Source organism: Lontra canadensis, unplaced genomic scaffold (assembly GCF_010015895.1).
Source record: "Lontra canadensis isolate GAN:19392208 unplaced genomic scaffold, GSC_riverotter_1.0 scaffold117, whole genome shotgun sequence".
NCBI classification, from domain to species: domain Eukaryota; kingdom Metazoa; phylum Chordata; class Mammalia; order Carnivora; family Mustelidae; genus Lontra; species Lontra canadensis.
Genome location: NW_022631111.1, coordinates 1443801 through 1466361, shown reverse-complemented (window position 1 = coordinate 1466361; position 22561 = coordinate 1443801). Strand labels below are relative to the sequence as shown.

The following is a 22561-nucleotide window of genomic DNA, read 5'->3' as shown; positions in this document are numbered from 1 at the left end:
CCCGCGCGCACCGCGAACTCATCGGCGGCGAGCCCCGCGCGGCCGGCCGGCCTTCCGATCACCGCACAACGAATACCGAGGGCAAGAGGAGAGCGCGGCGATAGAGGCGGCCCAGTGCCGGGTGGGTCCGGGTCTGGAGGGTCCGGAGGCCCATGCCTGCTCTCCGATGGCGTGCAAAGGAGCCCAAGGCAAACAAAACAAAACAACTCCCCCCACCCCCAACCAGCCCCAGTCCTGACTTCGGAAACATTGCCGGGACTGTCTGGCTGCTCCCTGTGCCTGGTCAGGCCCAGCCTGGCTTTGGCCTCCTCTTTTTCAACCATGCTCCGCTCCTTGCTTCAGCCTGCACCTTTCCCTTTTCTTTCCTTCCTCCCCTAACAACCTGGCCCTCGTGTTGCTGGAGGCTTTCCCCTCCAGAAGTGGAAGGCCTTGCCAAGGCTGGGCAGAGGCAAGGGGAGCCCTGTAGTGCTGGGCTGCCCATGAGGGCGAGGGGCTCTTCGGTTGAGGCCTCTGGGCCTGGTCTCTCAGCTGCCCGGCCTCTACCGCTCTCAGTTTGGAGAAGTGATTCCGCTGGTGAAGCAGCAGGTCCCCTGCGACACATGGAGCCTCTCCTGGCCCAGATCTCCTGGTCCCACACAGCCCAGGGAGAAGAGGCCCGGATGCTGGGAAGTGATGCAAAACAGCATCTCGGTCTGCTGTCGGGATCATTTTGGGGCCTGAATTCCCATGTGGGCACAGGCCTGCCTCACCCAGACCCAAAACCTAAGCCGGGGTGGGGGGGTGGGGGTCACTATCAGAATGCCAACAGAGGTTGCTTCCTAATTGAGGTGGGGAGGGGGCACAGACACCAGCCTCCTGAACCCTCAGGACACGTGGATCCCAGAGGGAAATGTCTGTAGTCTTGCCCCTGACCCTGGGGGACTTCCCTTCCTGGGCAGGCACTGGGCCCCCTAACCTTCAGGGACTAGGAGGAGGAACGGGAATTCCTTCCTCAAGAAGTATCACTTCTCTTTTGTCCAGGGTTCATTTTTTTTTTCATGGTAAATCCTTTCTTCCTTCCTTCCTGTCTTCTGAAATATGCGTACGTACTTGTCTCTGTGTGCCTAGAGATGCAGGTGAACTTGTAGACTTGTGTGTAGCTGTGATCATGTGCAAATGTGGGTACATCTGAGGAGCCACTTGGTTATGTGTGTCCCTGCACGTGTGCGTGTTGTGTTCACTGGGTGTTCGTTCCTCTGTAGTTAGATGCACACTTGGATGTCTGCGCACTCATGGCGTGCGTACGTGTGTTCATTAGTGTTTGCACACCAGAATGCTTGTAGGTGTGTTTGTGGGACTCATGCATGCATGGGAACTCTGTTTCTGTGTTCTTCCCTTGAGTTTTTTCCCTGTTGCTTTTGCAGGATTGATTTTGTGAGAGGTGAGAATGACCATTCTGCTTTTTTCCTTGAAAAATTTCCTGCTCCTTTGGGCCTAGATCCGGGAAAGTGACAGGGCTAATAGGCTCCAAGTCCCCGCTCAAGGGTTTGGGGGCCTGAGGTTCAGTGATGAAGAGTTGGAGAATGTATTTGATTTTGCCATGGGTTCCCAATTTCATTACAGTAAATCTTTTCCTCCCTGTCGTGCCTTCTTGGGGTGGGTAGACTAACCTCTATACATAATGGGGGCTTGACCACTCCTTGAGTGAAGAGTTGGAAGCAGAGGCCAGGTCCCTTCCTTGGATGGCCCCCCAGTGAATGGTTTTCTGGTGGTTGGAAGTACATCCTTTGCCTTCCTTGGTGGGATCTTCAAGCTCTCCAGGGCTTCGGGTTAGACTTGGAGCCCAGGATTCTCTTCGCTTCCTCTGAGTAGCTCAGAACATCAGGAGGGGTCCTGGCCACATCTAGATGTGGTGTTGGAGGCGCTCTGCTCTACAGAGAGCTTGATCCTTTGAGTGCCTGGAAATGGGACTATCCTTTCTTTGCCCTTCTGCACTGTGGCCCTTAGGATACCTAAGACACCAGATCTAGAGGCTGGGGCAGGGGCCAAGGTGAGCAGCAACTCCAGGAACCATCCTGTTCCTTAAGGTTCCTCTTCACCACTCTCAGGAGGTCAAAGCCAAGAGCTCTTCCCTTCAACCCTGGGAGAAGGAGGAGGTGATTACCGTTTCCTAAGATGGTATTAGTAAAGCTTATAGATGTGTCATTATTATGTAATTTGATTTCTTCCCTATAACTCCTTTTATCTTCCAACCACTATGGGCGAAGAGAATTTTCCTCTTAGTTCAGTGGAAACTAAAGCTCCCTTGACTTACCATCTTTGGTCCATGGCTCTTCTGTGGCTGTGTGTCTTTTCCTATGTCATCTCTACTCCTAACACCTGCCTCCACCTCGGGAATCTGACCCAGGCCTTGACTTTCCTACCTCCCTGCCTTCCTCATCCCCATTTTCCCTTCTTCCTGATTGGGGCTGAGGAGAGAAGAAGAGGACTCAGGTCAGACCTCTTTTTTTTGTTCCCCCTCTAAAAAAAGAAAGTAATAATAATCATAAACAGGCATTGATTCCTCTGATTTATGGGGCAGGCTTAGTGAGCCTCCTGTGTATTAAAAAGTCTGAGGTTGCATCAAAATAAATAGTGGAGTGTGCTATCCCAACTTCCTCATTTTCTACCTTAAAAAAAAAAAAAGATCGGATTGAACCATAAACTTAAATCTTCCTCAGCCCAGAAGGAAATACATACTAGCCGAGTCTAAACAGTATCGATTCCTGGCTCTTTCTGAGGGCAAAGGTCTCTGTTTTCTTGCTCAAAATTCCCCTTCGTTCCTTCGTTCCATCCATCCGTAGGGCCAAGGGGGAGGCTGCAGATAGAGGAGGGGATATGGGGGTGTGTGGAGGTCCCTGGTATGTCTGTGCCTCTGTGTTTGTGGGTTGTACGCCAAGAGGGCTTTTGTACAGGGGAGGCATTAAATATATTTGTTCAGGCTTGAGAGGTGGAAGTGTGTGTTTGGGTTGTATGGTTGCCAATAGTGACTGTGTGGTGTTTGTGAGCATGTGCATATGTGGCCAGTTCTCAGGTCCCCAGGCTAGGCTGCCCAGGACACAGAGAAGGAGCAGGCCTGCTAGCCTACCCCCCCCTACCCGGCTCCCACAGTCCCCTGCCTTATGGTAGGACTTCCAGAGACATCTCACCAGGGACGTCACTGTGTCCCAGTCTCCCCCAACCCCAACTCCCCCATTCAATGCCCTCAGTAAAAGACCTACTTGCAGGGGCAGGGGTAAGCCCTTGGCTGACTCCTGGAGGCCAGAGGCCACGGCTATGGGGTGGAGAGGCCTTAGCCAGCCTCCTTACCCTCGATGAAGGTGGTTCTCTAGAGCAGTCATCAGCTTCTGCAATGGTTAGCCTAGATTTTCCTTTATGTGTTGGAGAAAACCAATTCCTCTGGCAAGAGAGGCTGCCTTCCACTCTGCGCAGACCTGGGGGCGGTGGGGAGGGGCAGGGAGGCCCAGCAGCAGCCCTCTCTTAGCCTTGCCTCACCTCAGGGTGGGTTCAGAATGGACGTTCCCTCTGGGGGCACAGTGTTACTCCAACCCTCCGCACCCCCAACAGAGACTTTGCTCTTCTCCCACTCTGAACTCAGGTGAGGGGGCTACTCTCCTGGGGCAACTTGTGGAAAGGGAGAGGGCTGGGGACTCTTGCCAACTCTCACTCCTCCCCCAAATGCTTTAGGCCAGTCTTTTAATGAAGTCCCATTGTCGGAGGGGGTCCTCAGGGATTCTGGAATAAAAAGGTTTCATTTCACAGGCAGGAGTGGGGGGGGGGGTTGGGGGAGCATGGCGGGGTGGGAGGGAAATCCTGAGAGAGTAAGTACCTCATTCAAAAACACACAGCAAGTAAGAGGCAACTCCCCCACCCCCAGCTTTCCTAGGAGTACAGTGTCCTTCCCAGGGCTCCACTAAGTTACTGCACACAACCAGCCACGCTGCACATACATAGCTTCTGCACATCAGAGAGCACAAGCGTGCATTCCTCCACGTGTACACACGTGCACACATGTAGAATACACACATGTATACAAAGAAATGTACATGGGTTGATGTACGGAGGTGTGTCCCCAGCAAGCACAAGGACACTGCCTGTGTAGAATCTTCTGGCACACCTTTGTGCATGGTCCAGGAATACACCTACTGGTATCCAGCGCACACCTGTCTGCCCCTTCCATGGAGGCCACCAGAGAGAACTGGGATGGAGGCGGGTGGGTTGATTGGGTGGGGGCCAGGAAGACAACAATCAGGGTAGCCAGAGGCGTGATGGGATAGCCCCTTCCCTCTCCCAGGAGGCAGCTGGATTCAGGTGACTCTAAGCTCAGACACAAGACATACAGGTACAGCTCTGTCTGGTCTTAAACAGTGTACCCTGCACCTTCCCAAGTGGCTCTCTTGGGGGAATAGCAGGCCTGGGGCAGGAGGGGACAAAGTTCCTAAAAACAGAGTTCTCAGAGAGCTTGGTAAGTCTTGGCCCATTACAGTGGGCTCCTTGGATTTGCTTCTAAGTGCAGGCTTTCCAGCCAGAGCTGTCACCCTGGAGGTGGACCTCAGGGATTCTCAGCACAGATAGGTGGGTGGGTTGCTTTGGGGACATTTGGGAAGATTTCGGACCACAGTAATGGAAGCCTCTGGGTTAGGCAAGTCAGTGGAAAAGCTGGGATTTACTGTGGGTGCGTAGGCACACACATCTTATCCTGAAAAGAGAACTATCAATCACTCCAGACCAGGCTCTTAATGGTAGGAAGGAGGGGGGGGTGGTAGCAAAATGGGGTGGTGGGGAGGGATGGGCGGGGGGGGGGCAGGGAGGTGGTGAGCGAGAGCATCCCCCCTCCTCAACTTTGCTGGGGATGGGATAAAACTCACTCAGGCTTTTAGGAGCTAACATTCCCTGGCAGTTTCTTCCTGCCCCCTACCCCCTGCCACCATGCATGCATGCGCACTGGAGGGTGCCCTCCTTCTCCCTGAGGCCTGAAGTCTATACAGCAGGTGCCCAAGGAACACAATTACAGCGCAGAGGGGAAGGAGACCCCTCCGGCCAAGACGGAAGGAGTCCCAGGAAGCGAGGGACCCTCAGGTATTTAAAATTGGGCCACAGTGGCTGCAAGAGTGGGCTAGGGCCCCGACAGAGACCAACCAACGCAAGCAGAAAGACTCCCAGTTCTGCCATTTGATAAAGCTGACACAATGGGAAACTTGACCGATAAAGGTCTGCTGCCGCTTGGCAGCCTGCACAGGCTGGGGAGAAGCCGCCATTAATAGTTTCCATGACTCCAAGCTGAAGGTAATTAGATGCTGAAGAAAACAAAGCAAGTCTCAGAAATCAACCCTGTCCACTCTCCTTCACTTCCATGAGCAAGACTTGTCCATTGGACAGGATGGAGGCAGTTCAGAAGAGGACACTTACAGAAATTTAAAATGAACAACTAACCATTTATTGCTAGCTCAAACTGCTAGCTATTTGGCATAATTTACTGCATTCAACCTCATATGTTTGAGTTGGATAGTATCATCCCCATTTTACAGATAAGAAAGGTGAGGTCCAGGGTCATCTTGCCAAGGTCACACAGAACCACAAGAAAATTTACACTGTAATAATGCATCGTTAGACTACAGACTGATCCTCCTTGGCACCTCACAGTATTAAGTCTCTACCATACGGAGACTCTGGCACAAGGTAGGGAAGGGCACAGGCTTGGGTTCTGGGCTAGTGCCTGTCTTTTGAAATCTCAAGTAGAAGTGATCCTCAACCCCCACCTCCCCGTCCTGCACTCCCCCACCCCCCACCACAACCTCTTAAATCAGGGCTCAACTCGGGCTCTCCCGCTCTGGAACCCCACTCCACCCGGGTCTCAGGTTAGGTTGCTGGGGGGGGGGGGCGCTTCTCTTTTCCCCAGTCAAGGACCCCGCCCTCCACCATCTGCAGTGTCTGCCTCCCCTCATTCCCCTCCCACCTGTGCCCAGGCGGTTGGGGGCAGAAGCAGGCCGCCTTTGCCCAGCGACTTTGGCCTTGCTCCAGCCTGGCTGAGCAGCCTGTGGCCTGGAGCCGAGGGCGCCTCCCAGATGCACTTCCGGTCAGGGCGGCCCAGGCAACAGGCCCCGACCGCCGCCGAGTCCCCTCTGTCGAGTGGGATGTTGGAGACGGGAACGCATCTGGGGCTCTACTTCCCCCCAGGCACCGCGAAACCCCAATTCTGCTCGCCCAGCTCGGGCCGCGGCTCCTGAGCCTCCGCTCCTTGGAGACGCGAAGGGAAGGGCCACTGCCACTGCGGCCACGTCCTCGCGCCCGACCTCCGTGCAAGCGACAGGACCCGCGCTCCTGCCGCAGCCTCTCCCCTCCCCGCCATCGCCCCCCCCCCGCCCCCCGCCAGGTTCTCCTAAGCGACTGTTCTTTGTGCAGTTTCGATTTGTGTCTAGGCCGGGTTCGCGTTCCTGTCATCTTCTATGGTTTTCCCAGCCCCTGAGTTCCTCCACGTCCTCTGCTCCAAGGTTTCCGTTTTGCGCTCCGGAGGCCACCCTCCTGCGGCCAAGCTCTCCAGCCTCCGCTGTGTGTGTGCCCGGGCGTCCCTTGGGCTCCCCGCCTTCCCTCTCCTCTCTCACCCGGCCCAGCTCTCAAGTTTGCTCCCTGCGGCTCCGAGGGAGGCCGGCGCGTTCCGACCTTCCTGTCTTCTCCCAGCCGGCTCCAGGGACCAGCGCTGACCTTGGAGGCAGCCACGCTGCCCTCCTCCCCGCAACGTTCTCCTTTCACCCCCTGCTCCTCTTTGACTCCATGGCTCCCGCGCCCCTCCCCTGGCAGCAATGCGCATCGGCTGTGCAATCTTGCGGCAGACGCCCCGGCTCTGAACGGCCGGGCCTGGGGTCAAACAGGGAGGAGGGTGGGTGGACCTCCAGGCTGGGAGATCGACTTCATTTTTGTTGCTTCAACTTGTCCTGAACGGTTAGACGAGGCGCGCTCGCGCTCACACACACCACGGGGAGTCCAGCCCTCGCTGGCTCGGCTCCCTGGCTGGACCCGCCGGCTCAGCGCCTTGCGCGCCCTTGGCCTGCCCGAAGGCCCAGGCGTCAGAGGGCTCCCGCGCCTGCCTCCGCCTTGCGTGCTTGGGGCGGCCCTGGCCCCAGAAGGGCCGCCAGCTGAATTTTCCCGGACTAGGTGAGCGTCTTCCGAAATCCCCCAGGCGGGATCCTTTTTAGGGCCGAGGAAAAGTTGCCAGTAGCCGCCCAATCCCCTGCTACCTCTTCCCTCGGTAAAAGGTAGCACCTTCGGGGCCCAGACGTTTGCCCACCTTCCCGATCCTCTTCTGGAGATAATTTGGCCAAGTCACTTCCCTATGCACAGCTGCGGTTTCCCGCTCTGGTTCACTGTTTACTTGGAATTTCTTTAAAACCAGCGGCGCCGAATTGCTCTCGCTCTGCGTCTTCTCCGCCCAGGCCTTGCGGAGCTTCCAGAAGGGCGCGGTCGGGCAAGGAGGGCGCGCACAAGAGGCCTGGGCCTAGCTGTGACGCGTCCTTCCACAATTTTCTCGCTTTTCCAAGCCTGCGCCCCGCTGCAGATCGACCTCCAGCCTCCGCGGAAGGTGCTCCTCACCTTGGGCTCTGACCCAGTGGCGTCTCCTCCTTAGGCAGAAGCCAGGGGAATCGGGAGGTAGATACCCCAGAGAGGACGGCTGGACCCAGTTCCACTGGCATCAGGCCTCGAGTTCCTTATTTATTGTCTGAAATGCCCTCACCGGGTGGAAGTCATTGGCGGGGCATATCTAGTGTGTGGTGATTTGTCAGAGGCAGGGAAGTGAGGGGCCCAAGGTGCTGGGTGAGTGTTGGGGGAGGGGAGAATTTGAAGGATACAGTCTCCCCGAGGCCAGTTTCATTCAGCTAAAGTAAGCGAAGTTCACTTTGGGGAATAAAACTTTTGTGGCTCTCCTACCTGGCAGGACCTGGGGATGCGGTGTGGGGAAAGGAGGCACGTGCGTTGTGCACCCTGCTGCAAACTTTGGCCCCAAACAGAAGCAGCCACCCAATGAAAGTAAGCAGGGATGTTGGGGCAGAGAAGACACGGAGATGGCTGTGATTTCTGGGCACAGGGCGAGTCTCCATCTCTTCCCCAGCCTGGCTCCCGCACTCCCTCAGTCACCCCAGGGAGAGCTGTTTGTACCACTGCCCTCCTCCTAGGAGAGCTGCCCGCATTTGAATTTGGCCCACCAATCCATGCAAAGCAAGATGGGCCTGGCCAGGCACTGCATGGTCCTCTCCCTCCATTTTCCTGGGGTGGGGTGGGGGACCCCCTTCTCCCTTAGAGACCCTCTAGAGCCAGAGTGTTGATGATCATTACTTTAAATTAAAAGTCCCTTTTTTCTTTTCCGTCTAAGCCCCAACTTAGTTTCAGAGAATGAAGCGTGAAAGCTCTTTTATGGAGATTACTGATGCTTCATTTATTCCCGCAAATGGCAAACACGGCCCCGGAAAAACCGAGCGAGCAAGCTCCTTGTCTCGGATCCTCAGCCGTCTCCGTGTTCACAAGCTCATTTGGCTGTGAGACCGGTGTTGGGGAAAGCCCCTGCAGTGGGCTTACCTGGGGAAGGGAAGAACTCCTTTGCTGGGTCTGTGGCTGTGGTCTCCCTCTGGATGGGATAAGGACCTAACTACAAACACCTGACTTGAGAACTGAGAGATTAGGGACCAGGGAAGAGTGTGTGTCTGTGTGTGTGTGTTTGTGTGTGTACATTGGGGTTGCCCAGTGTACTACCCTGAAGCTCCCTGAAGTATGGAATTTATGCGTGATTCGGAGATACTGGTTATCCTCACCTCCCGGGTTTCCCTTCCATTTCCTTTCGACAGAGGGACTCGGGGTGCATTGCAGGAGGGAACAAGGAGACCCATGTGCCGTTTCCTGACCTCATTTCCGTTCCCATTCCAACCCTACACCAGCCTTTGTGACCTTCTCCATGCTCGGCCAAGTGGCTGTGTTCGTAGTGACAGCTCTCTGTCTGGTTTTATTTTGGAGCACATAACACAGGCCCACGGGTGTGCAGTCCCTTCTGGAAAGGGTGGGTCACTTTGGAAATGGATCTGGAGCCTCTTAACCTTGGATTATACAAAACTCACTGAGTGACCTGTGGTTGTCTCCTTCCTCATCAGGGCTTCTTTGCTCATTTCACACGGTGGGGGCAGGGGGAGACAGTTGGAAGGAAGCAAGGAGAAAGCCTCCAGGAGAAAAACGACAGTGAGTTCTTATTCTTTTGAGACAGAGCAGGAAAGTTTGAAGAGGGAAAAGTAGAAGCTCCTGGAAGGAGAATTTCCCGAGTTCAGGCTGAAATTCCTTTGTGACAATATATTATTAACTCCAACACAGTGGCATCTCCAACATTCCAGCTAGCCCACGCTGGGAGGCCCCTCTGACACAAAAGCTATTGTTTGAGTTTGGGGGGTTGCGTGTGGATAACCAGGAGGGTCCCTCCGCCCTTCCTCCTGTCACCTTTCCCAGCTCACAGGTTGCAAGGAAAGTGAAAGTGCTGCTTTTGTTTTAGAAGGGCTTGTTTTTTGTTTTTGTTTTTGTTTTTAAGAAGCTAGGCTACTGAAGTGTGAGAGTGGGAACTGCCCTCCAGTGTCAGTGGACCAGGTTGGAAAACAAAATGTACTTTTCCTTATTATAAAGCTGGTGACGCGTCTATGTAGCTTGCCTGGGATTCAGGCCTCTGTAGGTGTTTTTTCTGTCCTTAACAGATGATGGCTCTTAGACCACACAGGTCCTCAGTGGCAGTGGGCAGTCTAAGTCGGTTTTGAGAGCATAGTCACCCCACAGGGCCTGCGAAGGTTACGTGCAGAAAGGGAAGGCGAAGCTCCCTAGGGGGGCCAGGGGAGCCCCATGAAGGGTATGTGAACACGCCACACGGAGTGGGGAAAGGAGGAAAGAGGGCTTGCTACTTGCACGAACGGTTGCCAACTTTCATGAATTACTCAGTCACTTTAATGTGAAAGCAAATACCGAAATGCTCTACTGCCCATCCTGGATTAATGGCCTGCAAAATTAGATGAGGAGGGGGCCAACGTGAGAGTTGAGGTGTTCAGGACTCTGCAACCCTTCTTTCAAACCCAGAGGGCTTTTTGTGTGGTTTTGGCTTTTCTCTCCCCTGCAGAAAAATGCCTGAGTTGGTGGTCAGAAAGTTGAAGACTTAAAACAAAAGGTACTCCTTCGCAAACAGACGATGGAGTCTCACAATGACAAGTATCAGAGGGAAAACCTTCTGTTGGGCCCTGATCAATTATTCAGTCCCTCAACCTGGCCTACACCGAATGCCCCTGATGCACAGAATTGGGCACCAGCAGGGATGAATTCCACATGTTCTAGGCGCTTGTTTTGGTGTGCAATATAGCCCAGGTTTTCACATTTGCGGAATGGGTTCCTGAAGGCTATGCCTGGGTGTTTGGAATATTGTAAACAGAACCAGAGTCCATCTCTTAACTTCAGGAATGGCAGAGACAATGCCTCTGGGACCATTTTTTGGTTGGTTAACTTGGCTGAACTTACAACCTGTGAAATAGAAAACAAAGTCACGTTTAGGGGAGCCTACCTTAGTTTACGACGTCGGTAGCTTCAGGAAAAAAAAATGCTTTCCTACTTCTCCCACATCAAATCTGTTTGGGATAGTAGAATATACCACCAATTTACAGAATTTAGAGGTTATATCTGCTTTTCCTGGGTGCTTTTCCTTCTCATCCTTGTATTTGTTCCTGGATGCTGTCGATCCCTGTGCCACCATTTTGGATGGATTTTTCTGGGAATTGTGGTTGTACGGAGCAGGGTCAAAGAGCTTTAGGCTTTGGGTTTGGAATAGGGCAGTTAGGGCTGGAATGCAGGGTGACTTGCATTCTGGTTGTCACATGAAATAGATAAAGCCAGAGGGGCATCCCCGAAGTGGCTCTGGGTCTATTTTGGGGTAATGTTCCACAGAGTTATTACCAAGGCAAATACGTTCTCCATCTTAAGCATCGCATTTCCGATTGGGCAACACTGGGGCAGAAATTTGAAACATCTCACTGGGGCCATTTTCTACTTTGCCTCCCTGAGTTCACTGTTGCAGGCCTAGCCCTTGGAATATACATTCTTGGAATTCTGGGGCTCTTTCTGGGAGTCTTTTAGGTGTGGTCTATACACATAAACCAGTTTGAATAAAAATGACACAGTGAAATAAGAATTGGTTGAAGTGGAACAGAGATCATTGTGGTTCTTTAAACTGCTTTCCTCCCCTTGCCTAGACGGGGCTGCGGGTGAAGAGCAGGTCTGTGGTCAGTCTTCCTATCAAACGTACCTTGTGGCCCTAACTTCCCGGGGTTTAATAGGGTGTACGTAGGGGACAGACTGGGGTGGGGACTGACACCCCGGAATTAGTTTTCTTTGGAAATCAAGTGAATTTACCCGAAGTGAATACTTTTCATATAATTGGAGGATGTTGAATCCCAGGGGGAGGAATTCAGAGCTGGCCTTTGAGCCAAAAGATGACTCACGTCTCCTTGGTGTTCAGGTTTGGAACTCAAACCCTAGGCCCTTGAAAAGTGTGTGTGTGTTTCCTCCAAGAGGTTAGGGGACCTACATGGAGGCTGTATTTGAACTACTTCAACCTCAAAGAAAGTCCCTTTTTTTTTTTTCCTGTATTAATTTCTGTAGTTAAGGACCTTATAAAAGAGAGGGCTGTGTGAACTTTTCCTTGGGAATCCTAGACAGTGAGCTGTTAGCCTCTCTGCGGGGCCGAGGATTTAATATGCACAGAGGTGGGACGCCAAGGATCAGGGTAAGTTCCAGAACCACCCAGGATCAAGATAAAATCGGCCCCCTCAGATGACCTGACTCCTATCTTCAGCGTCAGAACTGAAGAGTCATCCCAATTCCTGCGGTGTTTCCAGACTTACCTAGAGTGTCTTCCCTGACATTCTGACAGGCAGACGACAGAGTGGAAATGGAAGTTTATGCCATTGTTTAATCATCTCGGCTCTTCTTTATCTATTTTCCCGGGTGGGAGGGAGTGAAGAGATTACAGGAGGAGAGGATTTCTGGGAATCTTTAATGGTAGAGAGAAAGCTGATCTTTTTTTAAAAAATGGAGTTTGCCGTTTAATAAATAAAACTGCACGTGTCGATCTGGGAAATGTGACGTGTGTTTGAGTGGATAAAAGATTCATGAGGAGTCAAATCATGGGATGTTTTGGATGAAGCTTCGTTCGGTGTCCGAAGAAGGCAGGTCCTTCCCCTCAGGTAACTCGGGGCAGGCCTCAGCCTCCTGGGCCTTCATGAGGGGGAGGAACTCACCAGACTCCTGGGGCCACAGGTCACGTTTGTCTCCCAAGTGCCTGTCCTTCCTCCCCAGCCAAAGTAGTAGGAAAGGCCGCCGAATGGCTTTATGGGGAAAGGAGTGGAGGCAGCCTTTGAGCTTTGGGCACTGGATTTGGACTATTTTCTTTCTATCACAACATGTGTCTGAATGGTGGGAACTTTCTACGTAAGAGAGAATTATTTCCGTGCACAATTGTCCGTCCTGCTAGGAAAGTTATGGCTGCCCTATAAAAGGGGACTGCCGGTCTTCCTTTGTCCTAGGTTGGGAAGGCCTCCTGGTCAATAAATACATATTAATCATGTAAAAGGATTGACATGCAAATGAAGGGCACCACTGACAGGCCCTGGATGGCAGAGGGGAAGCCCTTCTGCAGCTGTGTTCCTGTCCGGAGGAAGCCAGGGCAGCACCAGGCTCTTTGCTGGGCGTTTCCTAGAGGGTTAAACACCCTTTTCTAATAATTACGTGAAAGAGTTAATTGAGCTGGAGATTGCTTTAGGATCTTTTGCTTTCATCCTTCTTAGCTTTGCCAAATCTCCAGGTTTGTGGGTTTTTTGTTTTGTTGTGTGTGTGTGTGTGTGTGTATGTTTTAAGTTAAGTCTGGGGATAGGCAGGCCACCTTTTGGATCGCTGTGTCTCTGGGCCCAACTGGAAGTCTCCAAAGGTACTTTGTTCTTCTGATCAAAGAAAAGTTCAGCCCAACAGAGAAGTGGTTAAAAGCTTAGCTGAGTTTTTTGAGGAGTGCTTGATATTGTAGGAATAATTATTAGTTGCCATTATGAATTACTGCTTATAAAATAGCATGTTGTACATTGTCATAGCTTTCTTCACAGAGCACAGTGCAAAGACAGTGCAAAATAACCTTGCTATAGGCAGGACTAAGCTTTGATTCAGATTTTTCTACGTGCGTGACACCTGTGGGTATGTTTAATCTGCAGCAATGATTTTCAGAATACATATGATCATCAAAGAATTTGATTTGGTGTTAGGATAGGTAGAGAAAATCTTTTGCTCTAAAGATAAAACAAAAAGCAGTATTACGTACTAGCAGGTCTTTGAGGTTAATGTAATTGCTTTATCCACTATGAATTATTAGAATATAAGGAAATATCTTAACTCCTCTGAAAGACTCAGTTATTCTATATACTGAAATCGAAGTGGAGAGTATTTGGGCAAATGGATGGTCTAACTTTGATTTTCCTCCTTTGGGGGTGCCGGATGTTTAAGGGATGGACAATTGGAATTTACATGATTTAGGCTCAGAGTTATGCCTAAAAGCGCTTGTTAGCCGAAACATAAGTGTTCAGTAACTTTGGAATTGGTCCGCAAAGCAGATTTTGATGATTTTTGTGCTCAGGCTAGAGGTGTCAAAATGCGCCTTAGTTTGGTAAAGAAGAGTGGATGGATGTCTGCGGGTTCTGGCAGGTCAGGGCCTGGGAATAGTTCCCGGGGAGCCATGCGCATGGGCCTGCTTGCTGTCTTTCTTTTGTGGTCTGTGTCTAATCTTATCCGACGCTGTGCAACTGGGTAACAGGTCTAGCCACACCGATTGGAGGAAGGAAACAAGTGGGAATATAAACGGTCTTCCTCTCCTGGTATGAAGCACTAAACCTCTCTGTCTTGTGGACTGAATGTATCTGAGGATGACTGGGGGGCCCCGCTCCCTCTGTATTTTGCAGCTCTATTAGCACTCAGACGAAGATATTGACTTGTCAAATCATTTGCCTCTTCCTTTTTAAATAAATTCATGAAAATATTTTTCGATGGGGCTGGTCGGCTCTGAAAATCCACACCCAGTTTGAAATCAAGCACCAAGTCTCCACCATTCTCACCATGGACATAGTATGTGTTAGTGCGCTTTGCTAATGTTTATCTAGATTCTGGAAGACGCGGACGATACCTAGAATTCGAACCTGGCAAACATATTGTGTATTGAATGACTGCGTGTGTGTGTTTGGGTGTGTGTGTAAAAAAAGTAGCTGCTGCCAGAGATAAATTATTTAACATGATTTTCCTGCATTGTGGAGAGGCAGGCTGAGCCTCATTTTTTGGATTATGATTTGTATTATGAAATGCTTATCAAATGTTTTCCAAAGATTAGTTTAATTTTAATTAAATAAACCTTTCTCAAGAGGAGGCTCCCAACTATTTCTTGTACCCAGAGGCTAACGTACTTGTTGGTTTTAATTATTTTCTGCTGTTACCCAAACTGCTTTGGGTACTCCCGCCCAATTAAATCAAAAGCGCAGGTTCCTTATACACAATATGTTTAATATTTAATTTTAATTAAATTAATTAAATTGTTTATTTAATTTTATGTGCATTATTGTGCATAGAATGATGCAAAATTCATGATAGGAAGAGTTAGGGTGAAGTGAATCAGAGAGCTTTCCAACAAGCTAATTACGGAGCTTAAAGGAAACTTCCCCTTCATTTCCAGGGAAACATCTTTACCAGAACCTGAACTTTCTCTCCCAGCGGTCCATGACCGCGGCCGCTGTGACTGCGGGTCTCTTGGCCTCTTTTCATCTTCTGGAGCTCGCCTTGCAATTTGCAGCTGCAGCAGCTGCTTGGCAGAGGACGGGGTATGTGCGGGCACGAACACCCCGTTGTCACGGCTCATGCTCCAGTGACACTTCCTACTTTGCTGAACAAGGATTCACCAGCACAGTGCTCCTGGAAGGGACCATTTTCTCCCAAAGACACAAGCAAAACTTCCAGAAATGTCTTCCCACTCAGGAAGGGCCCATTCTAATGGCTTTGAGCTGCCGGATCCAGGCCAGTGCTTACAACCGTAAAGGTTCCTCCGGGGGGGCTCACCTTATGGTTGGGAGCAGTTCCTTTAAGGGAGGGGGCCATTGGCTTGGCTCAGTCGCCTCTTTAGGGCACGGTTTCTCAGGAATGCTTTCCTCTGCACTGTGCTAGGCTTAACTGTCTCTCGCTGGAGTGCTTCGTTCTAGGAAATGTGGTGTAACAGACGTAGGAAAATAGAGACCCACAAAACCCTCAGATTTCTCTCTTGTCTGAGTCTTCTCTAAAACAAGGGGCTCTGGAATAAAAAGTTTGAGGTGCCCGAGTTAAAGGAGCCCCCTGAATTTTGAGGCATTTTATTATCTATCTCTCTTCCCGATTTTCCCTGACTTAACAGATAATGACACTATGACCACTGTGGCCTGGCCCTTGGGGCACCCGAGCCAAATTTTCCAAACTTGACCTCTTGAGGTGACGCACTCACCGGGCATCTTTTCAGTTTGGGGTCTGGCACATCTGGGCCACAGTTGACTATTTTTATTTATATAATTAATAACTCTGCAATGTCTTTTTTCAAATTTTGGTCGGGGGGGTAGTTTCTTTCTTGAAGCCTTTTGCTTATTGGGACCCATTAGCTGTATATAGTGAAATATAATCTTGGACGTGATTCGCTCGGCCACTGGGAGAAAAAAAAAAAGGAGAGGAAAGAAATAAATGGAAAGAAGGCAAAAATTGAGAAAGGAAAAAGAGGGAGACAGAGAACTAGTCCCTGTAGGTGAAGCTGTTTTGATTCTCACTAGCCACCTTACTTGAGAACGGGCTCTTAAAAATAAATTCTCCTTCTCTTCCTTGTTGTTGTTTTCTTCTCCCCGCCCCCCAGGCTGGTTTTGTTTCAGTAGATTAAATATTATCATAAAAGTAGCTGATGATGCAGGAAATTAAAAATCAGGTTGTGGAATATTTTCTGAAAGCCTTTTGGTATCTGCGGTAGCTACCCAGTTGGGGCAAACATTAGTTTTAAACCGAAAGCATTCGTCAGGATGAATTTTTGCTTCAAATTCGGGAAATACTGCAGAGCCCAGTTAGCCTGAATGGAAAATCAAAGTGGAAAAAAAAAGCAAAAAAAAAAAAAAAAAGTAAAAAGTGATTTTAGAGGGAAATTAACGTTGGCTCACTGGGAATAGAAAAAGGAACTTCCTCAGTCTCCATTTATGCTGCACCTCTGTAAGCTTAAAAACATTTTTTTAGTATAAAAGCCAAACCTGTGTGGCTACAAGACTTGTAGATGAGGGCAGAGGCCATCGAATTTGTGGGACACTGCTGTGTCACCACGTTTAGCATCAAATTATGAATGAAACAAGAAGAATGAATAACAAATTAGGATTCGTCTAAGCTTAGCTTTGTGCAGTGGGACAATGAAAATTTATTTGAATTCTACTCCTTGATGAGGTTACAGATTTTCTCCCCACAGAAGATACACATTCATGTTGTGGAGACAATCATCGGAAGTTCATTTTCTGCGCCTATCTTAGAAATCTTTTCATGGAAGCAGGAAAGTCCCACACACATTTCAATTTTCGACAAGCCCTTGCCCTGGGGAACTTTTCCTTTGCCCCTCTGGATGGAGGAATCATTTGTTAGAAATATTTTGAAGGTGATAGAATTAGCAGCGCCTGAGTTGTGTGTCTGTGTGGGTGTGCCGCTTTGTTTTTGTTCTTTGTCGCCGACGTGTAGGAAAACAATTGTTAAAGATGTTGGCTTTTAAGAGTCCTACGCAGGTCTAAGAAATGATAGGCTTCTGATAGATGGGCCGTCTGTGGAAAAAGAAAGAAAGAAAGAAAGACCGTAATTTCCAAAGCTGACTGCACTTTCAAAAGTACAGTCAACTGTTCTTCCTCACCTAACTGGAACCGGAAAATAATGTGACCCTGGCTAATGCCTTCACCACATGCTGAAATTGGGGCAAAGAAAGGAAAGGTGGCTGGAATGCTCACAAGGGAGCAGACAAGCAGACAAGTGAGATATAGTGGGAACAATTTCTTGTGTTGCTGGATGTGAGAAAAATTTTCAAGCCCTTAATGTAACCCATATGCGTTATTGTTCCAAGCTTATTAAAGAGACTAAATAGATAGACATATAAGATAGACGTAAAAATACCACCTGCTTACATGCCGAGAGTATTGGGGGAAATGAAAACAAAACATAAGCTGCTGTGACTGCTGCTTTTTGGCTGTGTGAGCATGTGTTACACCTCAGGGAAGTCGCCTTATTATTATTATTGTTATTATTAAGCAACCTTTTGCCTTTGAAGGGTTTGAGGTTCGCAGGAAAGGGGTGGAGACTGTTGCCTATTTGACCGTTACTGGAATAATGACGAGTTTACCTCTTACTGAGTTCATTCTCAAGAGCCCAATGGCTTCTTGCTGAAGTTGGATCAGATGGGGTCTGTGCAGCGGTGTCAGGGCTCGTGTCTCCCTTGAAGAAGACGCACAGGGCTTCAACACAAAATGGGTCTAGAAAATAAAATGACAGTGAAGCCCAAGCAAATAGCTCGGTGGGGGCTTAAAACAATAGCCATGTTTCATCAAAGGAACAGCTTTGCATGGACTGTTTTCAAGGAGACGCCCCTGTGGTCTCACCTTGCCTCCCTCCAGCCTTTCTGTTTCTGTAGACAGGGTCCCTGCTAGCTTGCTGTGTCCTTCTCTGTGTCACCTTTGAGATCTGACCACAACTGGGGCAGAACCTGACAACTACCCTCCCCCCACACCCCCCGCTGCCTCCTGTACCCTCGTCCACCTTCCTTTCCAAGTCCAAGGCCTCTCTGGTGCCCCTGCCCTCCTGTTTCTTCTCTGGGGCCTCGAGCAGTAAGCAGTTAATTTATTATATGAGGTTTTGTCTCTTAATTTCAAAAGTGGGGGGCTAGGGAGGTAGAGCGTGTGTGTGTGGTGTGTAACCCCTCTTGGAAATCAATCACCAAAGTCCCTCCTCAGAGGTCTTAAAAATCTCCTTTTGAACCCTCCTCCCGCTGACCCCCTCACCCTCTCCCTGCCTCCATCCTGACGACTTCCTAATCACATTCAGGCCAAAGGCAGGGCCTGGCTACCTGGCTGCAGCCCAGAGGATATTTTATTTTATTTACAGATGAGCTGTTAACCCCTGAAATATGGATGCTTCTGGAAGCTGTGGAACAAGGAAGGCTGGCCCGCTCGGGCAGTTCCAGCCCAGAGCTGCGGTAGGACTCTCCTTAATTAGCTGTGTCATTTACAACAGAGCCCACAAGCCAGCAGGCTGGGGAAGGGGTGGGAAGGGGGACGCCCGGCCCCCTCCCAGCCTTGCCACCTGAGGGGACATGGAAACCTGTGTGTAGCCCAAGGCCTGGGCTCGGAGTGGGTTCCACTCCAGGCTCTGATGGGATCTCTGCTTTCGGTCACCAAGTGGGTTCCAAGGTGATGATCTCATACCCGGTTTATAGAGTTTTCTGGGCATCTCTAAATAACAGTTGACCACTCCAAAGAAGGACCTCAAACGGATATGCCGTTCCTCCCACCACCCCGTACTGACTCCTGATCTTCGAAGAGTGTCACTTTCAGAACGACCTCTATGAGTTAGTGTGCAAATCACATATTCACACACATGCCCTGTCATAGACAAATCAAAGCAGTTTTGTGATTTTATATCCAGACCTCACTCTTGTTCCAAATGGCTTCTCCCAGCCAGATCACTCACCTTATTCATCAGACTTGACTCAAAAGGACTTTCCACTCTTTCCGAAACTCAGATCTTCCTCAGAAGCAAGAAACTTCTCTATCATGGGGGGTTTTCGAAAGAGTGTGTGACATGTTCCAGCACACTTCCGGAAGAGTTCTTAGGGGGTTGAAGCATAGCCGTTGTAATTGGAATAAACTTTCGAGTCCCTGGGTGTCTCTTGGAAGGCGACAAAGCACACTGTGGAGTCGCTGATCGCTTTGGGTTGGCAACAGTTCCATTTTCAAAACAATGTCGCCAGCAGACCCTCACCCCACCAGGACAGCCTGGACTTTGCTTCACTGATCACTGCACAACCAGTAAATATTTGTTTGAATTTCAAGAAGGGGAGGCAGGTTCCTAGGGTGCAAATCTGCAAACCTGAGGCCTGGTTTTAAAGACACGGTAAAATGTTTGGTGTCGGAGAACCTGGTAATGGTATGTCTTGAGCAAACTCTATTTGCATCTTTAAGACTTCTCCAGTAATATAGATGTGCAGATAACAATGATGTATAAAAATTCATTAGCCATGAAGCATGTTCTGAGAATGCACTGTTGGTGAGGGAAGGCCTAATCTTTAGCAAGTAAGTTTCTTTGTTTCATTCATTTCACACACACACACACACACATCTCTATTTTGTAAGTAATATGTATGTATTATAAGCAGCCCCATTTGACCCACCCTTTCTGCTAGAAACAAGGGCACAGGAAGAGGGCTAATTAGGAGGGCATCTATGCTGGTAAAGCAAGGGCTCATAAAACAATTTGGGGGGAGGTACTTTGATGTTTGACATTTCCTTATACCTAAATTCCTGGTTAGACTGTTTTATGTCGGATTGCATTTGTGGGCACTCCAACCCAGCCAGTGCGTTCTGGAAACTATGCTCAGGGCCCATAGGAAGAGGCATCCAGGGTCAAAGAGAGCCCCAGGAGCAGAGGGTAGGGGTGGGAGCACGTGCGTAGAGACGCAGGGGTGGGGCTTCAAGGACTCCCAGCAAGAGGGGTGGAGCATGGCAACTTCACAGACTGTCTTGACCACCACCTGCTGAGCTTTCCAGCCCAGAGCAGGGTGCTGGGGTTAGGCGGCCAGCTTCTGAAACCAGCTGTGTGATCTTAACTAGGACTCTTGTCATCTCTGGATGGGAGCATAGTATTTGCAAGATAAAATGACTGGATGAGCTCAGCAGTTCCCTACTTGAGGTCTTCCAAGGGAGTCTTCTCGGGAGGAGGGACCTATAGTAAGTTCCAGTGTTTTCAGGTGGCTGCTTACAAGATCTCCCGATCTCTGCTTGCTAAGGCTGCCTTGGGCACCCACACTTGACATGTTCTAGCTTTGGGCTGGAGGTAGAGCAGTTCCTTGCACTCATGGATGCTGTTTCATGCTGACCGAGAGCTCTGGCTGCCCGTTACATATGTCTTTGGTTAATAAAAAAGGGAAAATATGTGTATTGTTATTCAATGAACATTTAAAAATCAATAACACTTATAAATAATATGGCATAATGTTGGCCCTTAATAAATGGTAGTCATCATTATTATTAATATTAACCTAGCTTATCTGGTTGGCAAGAGCCTTTAAAATGGAGACCATCACAGGGACATTTATGGGGAGACGGTCGGGAGTGCAGGGGGCTGGTTTCCAGACCCTTCCAGGAGAAAATATGGTCTCAGCTTCTGCTGGCTGCAGGCTCCTGGTGCAGGAGGGCAGGGTAGGCATGTGAGGCCTGGTGATCCAAGGCACTGAATCCCAGGAAACAGAGTCTCCAGTCTCCTATTTCACCTAGAGCCCACCCTTCTCCCCATCTCCTCCTTAGTCCTGAGCTGGCCCCAACTGCTGGGTGGACCAGCAGTCCAGCTCTGGTGGGATGAGTCTTAAGACTGAACTTCAACAACCTACGAGTCTGGCCACCTGACTCTTTGCTAACTATGGGTTGCATGCTCTGAGGAGAATAGGGATGGGGTTAGGGAGAGACATAAGACTTAAATGGGACAGTTTTCTTCCTTAGCGAGTTTCACATCTCCTTCTTATCAAGGTGATGCAATTCAGAGTGCAAATGCACGACTGCTTTCACAGAATTTTATGCCACACATTACAGTAAGAACTACAATTTATTGACTACTTCCTATCTGCCCAGCCCTTTCAGGGATTTTTGCGTGTATATTATCTCACTGACCTTTTAGACGAGCCCTGTGAGGGGTATCAGTATTTCCATTTGATGATTTCAGACACTGAGGCTCAAAGAGTTTAAGCGACTTGACCAAGATTACACCGCTGGGCAGTGGCAGAGCTGGGATTTAAAGCCCATGTTCTTTCCAAATATTGAAGTTTTGTTGCATTCTGTATGAGGAAGACAAACATTTGACAAGTCCCTGAAGAGTCACAGAGTGAAAGGTAATCCAGAAATGCTTCTAAGAAGAAGAGAGTTGTTGTTGTTGTTGTTGTTGTTGTTTTTAGTGGAGAGTTTTGAGTTGGCTTTTGAAGGAGAAAGGGAACAGGAAACAGGGAATGGAAGGGTAAAGTGTGGACTGAGCTGAGGACCGCATGCATGCGGGAGAGGCGGGAGAGCTGGGAGGCTGGTTCTATGGTGAGGGCAGAAGGCTGAGCCCCTCTAAGGGTCAGATTGAGAGTGATGTCATCATGGTTGACACTTGGGGGATAGGTGACATGGTTAGACACCTGTCTCTTTCCCATCCCTTTGGCTCTGCCTCTCTCTTTGGCTACCAGGACCTTTCTGCCCGCTGGTGGCAAGGGCTGCTCTGGCTCTCCTTCTCTGTGGACAGCAGTCAGATTCTGGGAAAAATGGGCTGGGGATTCACTTTTCTGTCCCCTCCCCTCCTCCCATCTCCCCCTCTACCCTACTTCCTCTTTTCCCTCCCTCTTCTTCTCCCTCCTTCCCTCCCTCCCCCCTCCCTCTCCTCTCTCCCTTTCTTTTCTCTCTCCTTCCTAATATTTTCTTTTTAAGACTAGCATTTAAGCAAGAATAAAACTTAATGAGAAAAACTACTCATAGTATAGTTCTACCACTCCGTCACTCCAAACGGCAATTTTTCGCTTTTCTCCAGCACCTTCTAGCTCCTGTCTGTTTGCTCCCATCATGCTGACATGGGTAGATACAACCTTTTCTTTCTTTTGACATTGATATCAGAACATTTTTTTTTTCTACATTGTCTTTGTGATCACAAAATTGTAAACGGTTGTCTATACCCCACCGGGCACCAGGGGTGCCCTGATGGACAGAAGCTTCTCACCATGGCTGCATTTCTAGTTGTTTCTTTTGAGGGGAGCTCCTTTTTTGCTGCTCTTGTCACTGGGGGACCCATGAGGTGGGCAGGAACTGTGGGAGCAGAACGCAGAGGGGTTGGGTTGCCTGGGGAGAGGGGCAGGGAGGGCATAAGTCAACTGACAGAGAGGCCTTGGGGGTGTATGTGGCTGGTGGGAGCCAGGAGAATGGGATGGGGCTGCCAGCAGGGTGTCTGATATTTATTTCTTACAACTATTACGAGGACTGAATGAGATCATGTTTGCAAAGTGTCTAGCATTCAGTAAACATTAGTTCCCTTACTGCTCTTTCCTTCCCTTCTCCTTCAGATGGTCTTGAACAACTTGGAGGTGTTGGTGATGGATACAATTATCTCTGTATAAGGAGGCCTTGGCTGTGGGCCTGGCAAAATGATGGTCAGTGCACTCATTCAACAGATGTTTGCAGAGCACCTGCTATGTTCTAGA

General features: G+C 49.6%; 1 long non-coding RNA gene across 1 annotated transcript; it reads left to right on the top strand.

Annotated features, from left to right (window-relative positions):
* The first annotated feature begins 7098 nt into the window (after positions 1 to 7098).
* LOC116857076 lies at positions 7099 to 22469 on the top strand. The gene is made up of 3 exons (XR_004380686.1): positions 7099 to 7170; positions 18232 to 18322; positions 22424 to 22469. It is a non-coding gene; the product is annotated as an uncharacterized LOC116857076 (long non-coding RNA).
* Positions 22470 to 22561: the final 92 nt, after the last annotated feature.